The sequence below is a fragment of the Cajanus cajan genome, chromosome 3 (assembly GCF_000230855.2).
Source record: "Cajanus cajan strain Asha chromosome 3, NIPB_CcT2T_4, whole genome shotgun sequence".
In the NCBI taxonomy this organism is placed as follows: Eukaryota; Viridiplantae; Streptophyta; class Magnoliopsida; order Fabales; family Fabaceae; genus Cajanus; species Cajanus cajan.
In genome coordinates this window covers 33091684-33104339 of record NC_138519.1, presented here as the reverse complement: position 1 = coordinate 33104339, position 12656 = coordinate 33091684, and positions in this window count along the sequence as shown.

Sequence of the window (12656 nt, the reverse complement as noted above, 5' to 3'; positions counted from 1 at the left end):
ACCTAACCCAGGCAGTCCAAAATACAAATTCAAATATAATTTATATTTCAAAATTGAATGACAAAAAGAAAATAATATATAAATCTTAAAAAGTATAAATTAAGACAATATAAATCCTATTATCGTAAAAAAGCTATAGAACATATGTTTGTCAATGCTATCAAACTAGAAACATAATACGCAACTAACTAAACTTAGAAATCTAACTATTGTATACTTTGAAGAAAAAAAGTTGCCCATTGTTCTCTTATCTTGATGATTTCATCTTCGGGCAATGGAGATGGATCTTGAAAGACCTGAAACATTAATTTAAAGTTTCATTAATATGCAATGTTAATCTTCATAAAGATAAATATACTTAAATAAATTTTGATATGAATTACCTGCCCCCAAGAATTAGTAATACCCGCAAAAACTATGATGGAGGACCATCCATGGAGCTTCGTGTAGGACCCATCACTAAGCCAATGGCTAGGAGATTGGAAGAGGATAGGGAAGTCAAAACCCTAGAAGACATGCTTCTCAAGATTAAATACACTAATCACTCTCCTAAACTTTGGTAGCCTATAATTTATTTTTATGCCTATTTTGCCCTTATCTTTGATTTTCTATTTTTACCCTTGTATTTTGGAGTATCTTAGACATAGGATCTATTTTACTTGTATTTCCAATTTTACCCTTGTATTTTGGGGTATTTTAGTAATAGGATTTATTTTCTTTTGTATTTCCGATTTTACCCTTGTATTATGGGGTGCTTTAGATCATAGGTTTTTAATTTTGGGCTAAGGTATTTGATTAGGGTGGGAACAAAAACCTAGACGTATTTTTGTGGCTATTGGACCTATTTTTGGTGTTAGAAAGGCTTAGGCCCAAGTGGAGGGCAAAGGTTGAATGGTCTTATCATGCACCTAGATGTAGCCTAACTAATCCCAAAGATTCCATCCTTGGCCACCAAGTTGCATCTAGGGTTAATTTGCATTTCATTTGGTGTGCATTTGCCTTGTGAATTTCGGCCATGCACTCTCCAAATGCAACCCTAGATGCCTCCCACTCCTATAAATACCCTAGGCTATGCATCATGTAAATACTTTGGAAATTGAATATAAAGAGAGCGTTTTGCCTTTATATCATCCTTAGTCACCTTGGCTATTTTTGGCCACCTCCCGTCCTATCTCCACCTTGAGAGCTAAATCCTAGAAGTGACCTTCATCTACCTTGAAGTGAGCCAAACCCTAGAGTGCCCTCTCAAATCTTTCATCAAACACTGCACCCAAACTCTCCATTTTCGTCCATTCTACCATATTCCTCCTCTAAACGAAACGCCTCCCTTGAAGGACTTGATCCAAGGAGTCAAGGTGTCCTCACATTGATTAACCAAACCATCAATGCTAGCAAGGATGCCATCAAGTGGTATCTAGAGCCAAAGGTTCTTCAAGGGTAACGTTTTTGGTCTCTCATAAATTCGGTCATGTCTAATGTGTCTTCTTGTTTGTCTTAAAATTTGTGCTTGATATACACATTCTCTTGGTCTATATGTCTTGTGTTGATCATTGATTCATGCTCTAAATTTTCTTATGAATCATCCTTGTGCCTAGGATTCCTTATGTAGGATTCACCCATGTTTGGTTTAAGTGTGGGTGGCTGGAAAATTTTGGTGCATGCTAAAAAAAATGACGATCATATGATTTTCTTTTTTTAATCTATTAAGTTTTGTCATAAGAGTATGATTTGCCCTAATTTTTCTTTAAAGAAAATTCCAAGTTCACATGTGTAGACACTTTCATGATCAAAATATGATATGCATGCCTTGTGTTTGTTGAAATGGTCGTGGGGTTTAGAGTGCTTTAGAGAGTCAATCATGAATGCTAATTAGTTCTAGCATGTTCTACATCACTTAGAATATCATGTGTGATTAATTTCTTTACACATATTTGCTTCAAATTTTCGGCCAATTTTGTGTATTCCTTGGTGAACTTGTATGCCTACATGATGTTTGATAATTTGAGTGTGAAATTGATTTCTTTATGCCTATTTTGCTACTGGACATGGGCTATTAAAAACCTAAGAAAAACACTCAATTTTTGTCTCATTGAGCTAGTGTAAGTTGCTAAAAGAATACTCCAAAAAGTTGCTAACAAAGCCACTAAAAACAAGTGTAAAACCCAAGCAAAGGAATAGTATAAAATTAAAAAAAAAAGAAGATAAAATGTGGCTGGACTTGGAACATTGAAACCGAGACTTGGACAAGCCCAAAAAGAACAAAGAAACCAAAAACAAGAAAAAGGGAACCCTTTGCTAGACTTGTGGAGTTTTGGACCAACTTTCATACCATAGCACTTGGAGTAAATTCTTGAACCATTGGACAATACTTAATGGCCGAATGAGACAATAAATCAAACATGTTAAGTGCATCATTTCTCTTTTAAACCTACTTGCCATTCTATTCTAGTACCGTTGTAGGCATTACTCTTTTGTGTGCTTGCCTTTTATTAATGTGCCTTAATTTCAGTTTTTGAGTCTTCTTTCTACTCTTAAGTTTGTCTCATAAATTCCATTTGAGTTTAGCCTTTTCTTAATTGTGCCTTTTTAGTTTTTTCTTTCTTGGCCTCTTGTACTCTTAGGTTGTGTTTTCTTCTTGACCTAGGTGGGGAAAACTTCTAAAACACTACACATTTTCTTGGTGGATTGAGTGGAGGGGTTGTCCAATTGGAGTTCAAGGAACTTTGGAGGATCATACCAATTCAAAGAGAGCAAACACCATTTAAAGGCTAAAATTGGGTGTTCATTGTGAAGGGGTGGAGAATCGAAGACTTGGAGGCTTCCTTTTCTACTTATTTCTTGTTACATTTTCGGCCTCTTGTGTTTTGGCCTTGGTTTCATTCATTTTTTGGTTTGTAATTGGCCATTTTAAACTTCTTTAATTTGGTGGTAATTTCGTGTAGTTTGAAGGTGATTTGAAAACCTTCACCTAGGAATTCGACTAGTATATGTTTTAAGTTGTTTTCCTTTGCATATTTTAAAGCTTTTGGTAGCATAATTGCTTAGGACTTTATTTTTGTCTCAATTTCCGTTTAGAAGGCTTGCTTTTGCCTACTAGGGGGAACGTGCACACACACACTTTATTCTTGTGCCAAATTGTTTTGTGAGAAAAGTGTGAAAAGGCTAGTGATTTTTACTTGATAAGGCTTGGTTATTAAGTGATTCCTAGTAGTCCACCTCCCTTTGATGGTTCACTTTGTACACTTAGGGTTTTTCCTACCTATCTTGCACCTTGAAAACTGTAACAGCCCAAAATCACTGGGCCAGAGGCCCAATTGATTGCCCGGAACGGGCCGTTTCAAAAGTGAAACGGGCCGTTCCGGAATAAGAAAAATACCCAAAATTGGAGAAGTAGAACGGGCCGTTTTGGTGGGAGAATGGGCCGTTCTGCTGGGATTGAGAACGGGCCGTTCTGGTTTTGAAACGGGCCGTTCCAGTTGAGAATTTTGCGTAGTTTCGAAGGGTCCAGAACGACCGTTCCACTTTTGGAACGGGCCATTACGGTGGGTGAGCCTGAAATCCTATAAATAGCGCCCCTCACCTCTCATTTTCACACATCTCTCATTCTCTCTTCCTATTATCTTCTGTTCACTCTTCTTTTCCTCTTCTTCTCTCTGAAGACCAAGGGGCATTTAGAGGAGGAGACCAAGAGATTCCTGTTTTAATTCAACTGCTGTTTATCCAGGTACGGGAGAAAAGGGAATTATTTATATGTAGAGTTACATGAAGGAATTGAGTAGAGGAAGAATCCCTTAGGATTATGAGTAATTTTATAATTATTTCTGTTTGAAGAATTATTGGTCTTATTTGATTTGTATGTATTTAGGAATATGGATATATGATTAATTTGTAAAAATGATGCTCTGGGAGAGAGAACGAAATTATAGAAAAGTGTCTGTAAGTTAGGTTGTGAAAAATTGGATGATTTCTGTTTGAGGAATTGATGATCCCATTAGATTCTGTATGTGATGAGGATTATAAATATGCTAATAATTTGTAAGAATGATGATCTGGGAGAGAGAACGAAATTGTAGAAAAGTGCTTGAGAGCTAGGTTTTGGAACAATTGGGGGTTTTACTGTTTATGTTGAAATTATATTAAATTGGTAATTTCGTGGTGTATTATATTAATTTATGAATGTTATTGCTAAAAATTGGTGATTTAGATGTGAATTGCTTGAGGTGTATGAAACGCATTATTTTGGACTTATCTGATGTGTGTATGGAATTGAACTATGAGGTGTTGTGTGGAATGTGAATGAGATGTGATTGTGGTTCTTCACACCTATGACCAGGGGTGAGCACGGCCCGAGATTGTGACGTGGGTATCGTGACCTTGGTTAACATGTCAGGGGTGAGCAGGGCCCTGGGTTAGGGGTAACGTGACCTTGGCATAGTGTTATATCAGGGGTGAGCACGGCCGGAGATTGTTACATAGGTATCGTGACCTTGGTTAACATGTCAGGGGTGAGCACGACCCTGGATTAGGGGTAACATGACCTTGGCACAATGTTATATCAGGGGTGAGCACGACCTTGGATTGTTACGTGAGTATCGTGACCTTGAATAACATGTCGGGGGTGAGCACGACCCTGGGCTAGATATGCTACAGGGGAATCGTGACCTTGGCACAGTTTTATATCAGGGGTGAGCATGGCCTTAGATTGTTAAATGGATAGCGTGACCTTAGCATAGTGTGAAGTGCAAGATTTGTGATGATTGGTGTGATTGAGAATTATGACGTGTTGACGTTGCATGATTGATTGAAATACGATATGTTGAAATATTTATGAATATTAAGCTATAATGAGATAATATGTTATGTTTTCTTATGTGCTATATATATAGATGTTTTCTTTTCTCACCGTATAACTTGTGGATGTTTTAGGTGAGGAAGATCCGGGCTATGAGTAACATCTAGAATGTCAACAGTTGATTTATGGGTATGCTCTGATATTGTGACATCGAGGCAGAGGATTTCTAGGACATGAAATTGTAATTGTATATGGAGTTGAACCTATTATTTTGAAAACATTTTGTAACCTCTTATGTTTTATTTTCCAAGTTTCATTTTCAGACTATTTTGGATACTGAAGAATGTTTCTAAAGGTTTTTATGTGACCCTTTTACCTATGTTGAAAATTTTATTTCCTTAATTTATTTATATTATTACAATATATGTGTTGGGGTAGTAAGGGTGTCACATTTAGTGGTATCAGGGCAGGTCGATCCAATCGGCCGTGAGTTGTGAGTCTACTATTCCTGTTTGTTAGATTAATAATGTGATGAGTTGATTGTTGAACTTATTGATATGCTAATGTGATGATTGATTATGTTGTTGTTTATTTATTTGTGTGCATTGTGTTATCAGGATTTGTCTGATAGACATGAAATAACTTGATGATGCTATTTTTGATTGCTCTTTGTTATTCTCATGATTGCTTAATTGTTTTGGTACTTCTTGCTTATGTAAGAAGTAGTGGTTGGGTGGCATCGCTTGTGTTGCAAGCATAGGTGCAAGTAGTGGTAGAAGACAAGTTATCTTGCTAACCAACTAGAACTAGTGAAACCTTGGATGTGGGTGAGAAATTGACTTATCGAATGTATTAAGAGTTTACGATTGGTGGCATTTCTGAAAGCTATAGTTGTAGTGATTGAATTCAAGAGGTTATGTGTCTAGCATTAGAGCTTTGAGTGTTCTTGATGAAAGGTCAAAGTGTTGCTGATTTCCTTAAGTTTTGGTGCTTGCATATTAATCTTGTTAAGGGTTAGGTTGCATGAGAATTTTATTTCAGCTCTAAGTCTTTTGTGGAATAGGTGAGTTATTTTCGTTTAGGGATTGTAGTTGGAAGTTTGGATATGAGTTTAAGGTAGAAAGAAGTAAGTTTGGGAGGGTTGAGGTATTTTGTGGGATGTTAGTGCACTATTGTTGTCTAGTGTAAGAGATGTTTTCGCTGTAGTTTTGTTATGCTAGTAGGAGTATCGTATTGATAGATTTAGATTTTGTGGTCTTCATGAAAGTTGTAGTCTTGGGAGTGATCTTTTCAATGGAACTGGAATCAGGTAAAATGAAGGTTTAGAACTCTAGTTATAGTTATTTTGGTAATCAGAGGCTAGTTGTAAGCGTTAAATATATCTGTTGTGATTTTTGAATTGTTAGCTAAGAAGAGGATCTATTCAGAATCTCATGTCTTCATAAGAGTTATAGCTTATTCTTTTATCTTTCTTTTGAGATAGGATTGAGATCATTTTCCTTGACAGTTATTGATGGGATATGTATGCTATCATGATGTTTTTGAGTTACTAAGCAATGCAAGGATAAAAATGATTTTGTTATGATGTTCTGAGGTGTTGTCATGTGGATTGTAAGGTTGTTCAAGGTTGTATGATGCTATGTGGTAAAGTTAAGTTCATGCACATGTTATATGGTGTAAAATAGTGATAGATTCATATATATGATTGGGAAGGATATACATGGAGGTTTAAATAGGTATTCTAATATGATTTGATATACATGTATGTGCATATGAGGATAGATGACCTTATGAATTAATTAGTGAATGGTTGTGTGTTTAGTGAGATTGACCTTAAGATGTGATATCATCATATTAGAGTTAATTCTGAAGATATATCCAAGATAGATTTAGGCTAAATTATCTAAGTATGATTTTTGATTGTATGAGGTGAGTGTTCTAGGCCTTGTAATTTCTTGCGCGGATATAACGTAAATCTACCTATGGTAGAAGTTGTGCTTAAGTGAGAGATACCAAAAGTCAAATAGTGAGATTAGGAGTTTTATTGAGATAGTTTATACGAAATTTATTGAGTAAATTTTTAAGATAGCGGTTCACGGTTTAGGCTGCTCTCGTTTCTCTCGTCGCTACTATGAGGATCGTTATTCCTTGCTTTTCCTCTGGTTATTAAGATGTTTCAGTTCACCAGGTTGTCTCTTGCCTACCCATGGATTCAGCAGTAGTGCAAAAGGTTAATCTATATTGGGCATTCCTGGACCTATGCTTATTTTTTAACTTCCCAAAGCATTTCGTCACTTACTTCACTGGGTCGCTTACTATTACCTTTGACTGGATTGACTAGGAAAGAGTTGCCTTTGTATGGGATAACAAATGTGAGAGTAGTTTTCAAACTCTTAAGGAAAGATTGATTAGTGTTAATACTACCACATTTTAGTAAGTATTATGTGGTATATAGTGATGCTTCTAAGATGGGTTGGTTGGAGTATGGATGCAAGAAGGAAGGGTAGTAGCTTATGTGTCTAGGTAATTGAAAATTCATGAGAGGAATTACCTTACCTATGATTTTAAGTTAGCAGTTGTAATATTTATAGACACTTAGAGACACTGCCTATATGATTCTAAGCTTGAGGTATTTATTGATCGTTAGAGCCTTAATTATCTGTTGACTGAAGGAGTTAATTATGTGACAAAAGAGATAGTTTAATTTCTGGAGGACTAATATTTCAAACTTAGTTGTTAATTGAGTAAAGCCATTGTGGTGACCGATGTTTTGTGTAGGAAACCTTTATATTTATCTTTCCTTATGATCAGAGACATGAATCTTTTTGGCTCAAATTAGAGACTTAAGTTGGGCTTATAAGGTTACCTTTAGTAGTGTGAGACTAAGTATGACTTGAGTAACGAATGGATTGTTGAAGGAAATTAGAGAAGCATAATTAGTTGATTTATTTTGGTGACAAGATATAAGGCTATAGGATAAGGTGATGGATAAGAGTTTGACTTGGGTGTAGATGGAGTGGTGAAATTAGAGATCTGATATGAATACCGAGTGTACTTACGCTTAGGTGCTTGATCTTTAGAAATGATCATAGAAGTAAAACCAATATTGTGGAAGATGCATTGATTATGATGACCTCTGATATATCATTTTTGATGATTTAAGGGTTGGATTTGATTGAAGAATTTAAAGACTTATGCTTGGTGTGTGAGATTATCCTTAGGAGCATTGAATTGATTATGTTGAAAGTGACTAGTGAATTAATGGATGAGATTAGAGAAGCCTAGGAGTCAGATCCTTTCTTAGGGAAACCAATTGGAGAAGATTGGTAGAAGTATAGATAACCATTTCTGAGTAGAAATTGACGTTTTGAGGTGCAAGAACAAACTTGGGTGCGTAGTAACCTTGAATTAAGAAAGATGATTTTAGAGGAAGGACATAACCGTACTCTTAACATATATTTAGGAGCTAATGAGATGTATCGGGACCTTAGGAGGATGTATCAGAGTGATGTAGCGGAAGCATGGTGGCCTAAGGTGAAGAGAGGAGTAGAGAAATGGTATACTCGTGTTTAGTATGCTAGAAGTCTTTAGGAATTTTTGTAGCACTTAGACGTCCCATTTTGGAAGTAAGATGATGAGTGGATAGGCCTTAATTGTAGGTTTGTCTAAGACGCTTAAGAAGCTGATTCTATTTGTGTTTTAGTGGATAGGCTCGCCAAGTTTACTTATTTTGCCCTCAGATATATTTTGGTGAAATTGATAGAGTTGTACATCAATAAGTGTCGCCACCGGCCCGAAACGGGGCTTTCGGCATTCGCGAAGGATGGTTGGACTCTTTTATTTGTTTGAAAATATGGATTGCTAGAATGACTTATTCTCAAACTGAGACCTTGTCAAACGAGCAATTTTATTAAAAGGCTCACCAATCCATGTTAATCCCAAGCGGGACCCTCCATGGATTAGCGGTTTTCATAAAAAGGAAGGGTTCATGGAGTCGCCACCAATGTTTTACTCAAAACATTGGAAAAAGAAGTTTAAGGCAATCGGTTCAAAAATCGACTTCGGCCATTACAATCAGAGTCGGGTAAGGGAGTCGGTTACGCGTGGGGAAGGTGTTAGCACCCCACAGCGCCCCTTTCGGGTTCCCTATGACAGATTATTTAAAAATAATAGTGCAAAATTACTAAATTACCCCTATTTATTCTAAGCAATTATAAATTAACTATCTACATGATGACAGTTAAATATGTACACACAGAAAGCGGTAAAAGAAGGGATTTTTAGAAAAGAAACCTCTTGAAGCGTGCTTTTTATATATCAAGTAAAACTGGGAAGCTTTTTGGCGTTCCCTCGCTCTACAAGCCCGCTCACTCATTCCTAAAAATAATTTTTGACTTGGAAATCCGATGGATTTCCCTTCGACTAAGTTCGAATTTCTAAGCTAAATGCTCGGAATTCCAGAACTTCGTCGGATCGACTCCCAGAGAGATTTCTAGGGCAGAACACTGCTCAAAAACCCCAGAATACTCAAGGAGGGAGTCAAAACTCAGTGGAAAAGTGTCCAATGACGTCAAAATGACGCCATATTTATAGTGAACAGGCGCAATACGGGCTATGGAATCAATACGGCCGTATTGAAATTTTTGAACTTCAATACGGCCGTATTGAGTTCAATACGGCCGTATTGAAATTCAGAAATTTCAATACGCCCGTATTGAGTTCACTGCGGCTGTATTGAAACTTCAATACGGCCGTATTGATTTCAGTACGGCCGTATTGAAGTTTCAGAAACTTCAATACGCCGTATTGAGTTCACTGCGGCCGTATTGAAGCTTCAATACGGCCGTATTAAGTTTAGTACGGCCGTATTGGGCTTCATTCCCTCCACTTCCTTATTTTAAGCTACTCTAAGACCTCTAAACCTACAGATAGCCATCCTATGGTCTTCTAGGAGTCCTTCTGGCTGACTTTCCTTCGATCTTTGAGGGTCTTCGAGTCTTATTTCCGACCCGGACAATTTTAGGGGTCTACAGCTGCCCCCCCTTTACTTAGTCAAACGGCTTTTTGGTGTACCGGCTGACAAGTAAAGGAGTTGACCCAATTGTCCGGGTGATGTGCCAACCTTCTGACTTGTAGCGTCTTCCGGCGGAAAATTGTTGAGTAGCCTCTCCAGGTTGAGTTTGCCCTCTCCAGGGTGAGTATTAGTCGTCGCCTCTCCAGGCTCATGCATACCTCGGTGCTCTCGACAACTGGGTAGCTGAGTACCGCCTCTCCAGGCTTGTGCATACCTCGGTGCTCTCGACAACTGGGTAGCTGAGTATTGCCTCTCCAGGCTTGTGCATACCTCGGTGCTCTCGACAACTGGGTAGCTGAGTATTGCCTCTTAGGCTTGTGCATACCTCGGTGCTCTCGACAACTGGGTAGCTGAGTATTGCCTCTTAGGCTTGTGCATACCTCGGTGCTCTCGACAACTGGGTAGCTGAGTAGCGCCTCTTAGGCTTGTGCATACCTCGGTGCTCTCGACAACTGGGTAGCTGAGTATTGCCTCTCCAGGCTTGTGCATACCTCGGTGCTCTCGACAACTGGGTAGCTGAGTACCGCCTCTCCAGGCTTGTGCATACCTCGGTGCTCTCGACAACTGGGTAGCTGAGTACCGCCTCTCCAGGCTTGTGCATACCTCGGTGCTCTCGACAACTGGGTAGCTGAGTATTGCCTCTCCAGGCTTGTGCATACCTCGGTGCTCTCGACAACTGGGTAGCTGAGTATTGCCTCTCAGGCTTGTGCATACCTCGGTGCTCTCGACAACTGGGTAGCTGAGTACCGCCTCTCCAGGCTTGTGCATACCTCGGTGCTCTCGACAACTGGGTAGCTGAGTATTGCCTCTCCAGGCTTTGCATACCTCGGTGCTCTCGACAACTGGGTAGCTGAGTATTGCCTCTCCAGGCTTGTGCATACCTCGGTGCTCTCGACAACTGGGCAGCTGAGTATTGCCTCTCCAGGCTGGTGCATACCTCGGTGCTCTCGACAACTGGGCAGCTGAGTATTGCCTCTCCAGGCTGGTGCATACCTCGGTGCTCTCGACAACTGGGTAGCTGAGTATTGCCTCTCCAGGCTGGTGCATACCTCGGTGCTCTCGACAACTGGGTAGCTGGGTGTTGCCTTTTAGGCTTTGAGATGATTTTTGTCTCCACAGTCCACGATGCTGCTTCGACGGTTTTTCTGATTTTGTGCCGCTGAGGGCTGCATAACGCAGGGATCCGTCTAGGGGATGTGCAGTCATTCATAGGTTTTTGTGCCCCAACTTGCATTGCTTAGTTGGTACCCATGGGGAATTTCTGTTTCCTTGGGGTGTAGACACAGATGCTCTTCTTGAATTGAGCGATGCCTTATGTTTGGCTGACGTCCTTTGACGTTGGTGGAGTATCCCGGTTATCCTTATTCGGGTATCTCTTTTTGATTTTCTGATTTTTTACTGCCTCTGTGTAGGCTGTTATCCGCTGGGGGATTTTGTCGTTGATTTTGATTAGCCTCTTCTGTTAGGCGTATCAGCTTGAGTTCAATGATTGGCTGAAAAGCCAAATTCCGCTTGGGGAATTGTTATTGATTTTTCCGATTTTTCTCTTTTTTTTTTTTTTTTTTTTTTTTTTTGAAAGAGTGCCTCTGAGTAGGCGAATTATCTTGATGTTCAGTGTTCGGCTGAGTGCCGGATTCCTCTTGGGGAATGGTTATTGATCTTTTTTATTTTTCCTCTTTTTGAAGGAGTGCCTCTTGAGTAGGCGATTGGGGAATGAGGGATCTTATGTATCCCAGAGTATTATTTAGGAAGCCTCTGCAGGCTTAGCCTCACTCAACACTTGAGCTGGAGAGCTATCTTCACTGAGGAAGTTTAAGTCCTTTGACTTGGATATTCTGCTTGGGAGATCGTACTTCCATTGGGGATTTTGACGATTTTGCTTTGATAGCTCTCGCTGGGGATTTGTTCCGTGAGCTTGAGTTGAGGTTTCTCTGGGGAGTATTATTTCTGCGAGCCTCTCCAGGCTCATTTACTCTGTACAGTTGGGGGAGTATTATTTCTGCAAGCCTCTCCAGGCTTTAGTTATTCTGAGGAAGTATTATTTCTGCAAGCCTCTCCAGGCTCAATTATTCTGAAAGAGTATTATTTCAGCAAGCCTCTCCAGGCTCAATTATTCTGAGAGTATTATTTCGGCGAGCCTCTCCAGGCTCAGTTATTCTGAAAGATGTTAAATCTTTGTCTTTTTTTGTCGACTTTTGACTTTTTCTGTATGTTTGCCTTTTTTGTCATTTTTTGGCTTTTTCTGTATTTTTGCCTTTTTTGTCATTTTTTGGCTTTTTCTGTATTTTTGCCTTTTCTGTTGTTTTTCGGCTTTTTCTGTACAGAAATGTCTCAGTTATTATGAGAGAGTATTATTTCGGCGAGCCTCTCCAGGCTCAATTATTTTGAGAGAGTATTATTTCGGCGAGCCTCTCCAGGCTCAGTTATTTTGAGAGAGTATTATTTCGGCAAGCCTCTCCAGGCTCAGTTATTCTGAGAGTATTCTTTCGGCAAGCCTCTCCACGCTCAGTTATTCTGAGAGTATTCTTTCGGCAAGCCTCTCCAGGCTCAGTTATTCTGAGAGTATTCTTTCGGCAAGCCTCTCCAGGCTCAGTTATTCTGAGAGTATTCTTTCGGCAAGCCTCTCCAGGCTCAGTTATTTTGTATGACGCTGTTGATTTTCTGAATCTTTGCATTTTGTTTGCTGCTGTCATACACAAGCAATTTTTTCTATTTTTTCTATTTTATGCAATTGCCTCATGACGAGGTCTTTGAAAATTTCTTTATGGCCAATACGGCCGCATCCATTTC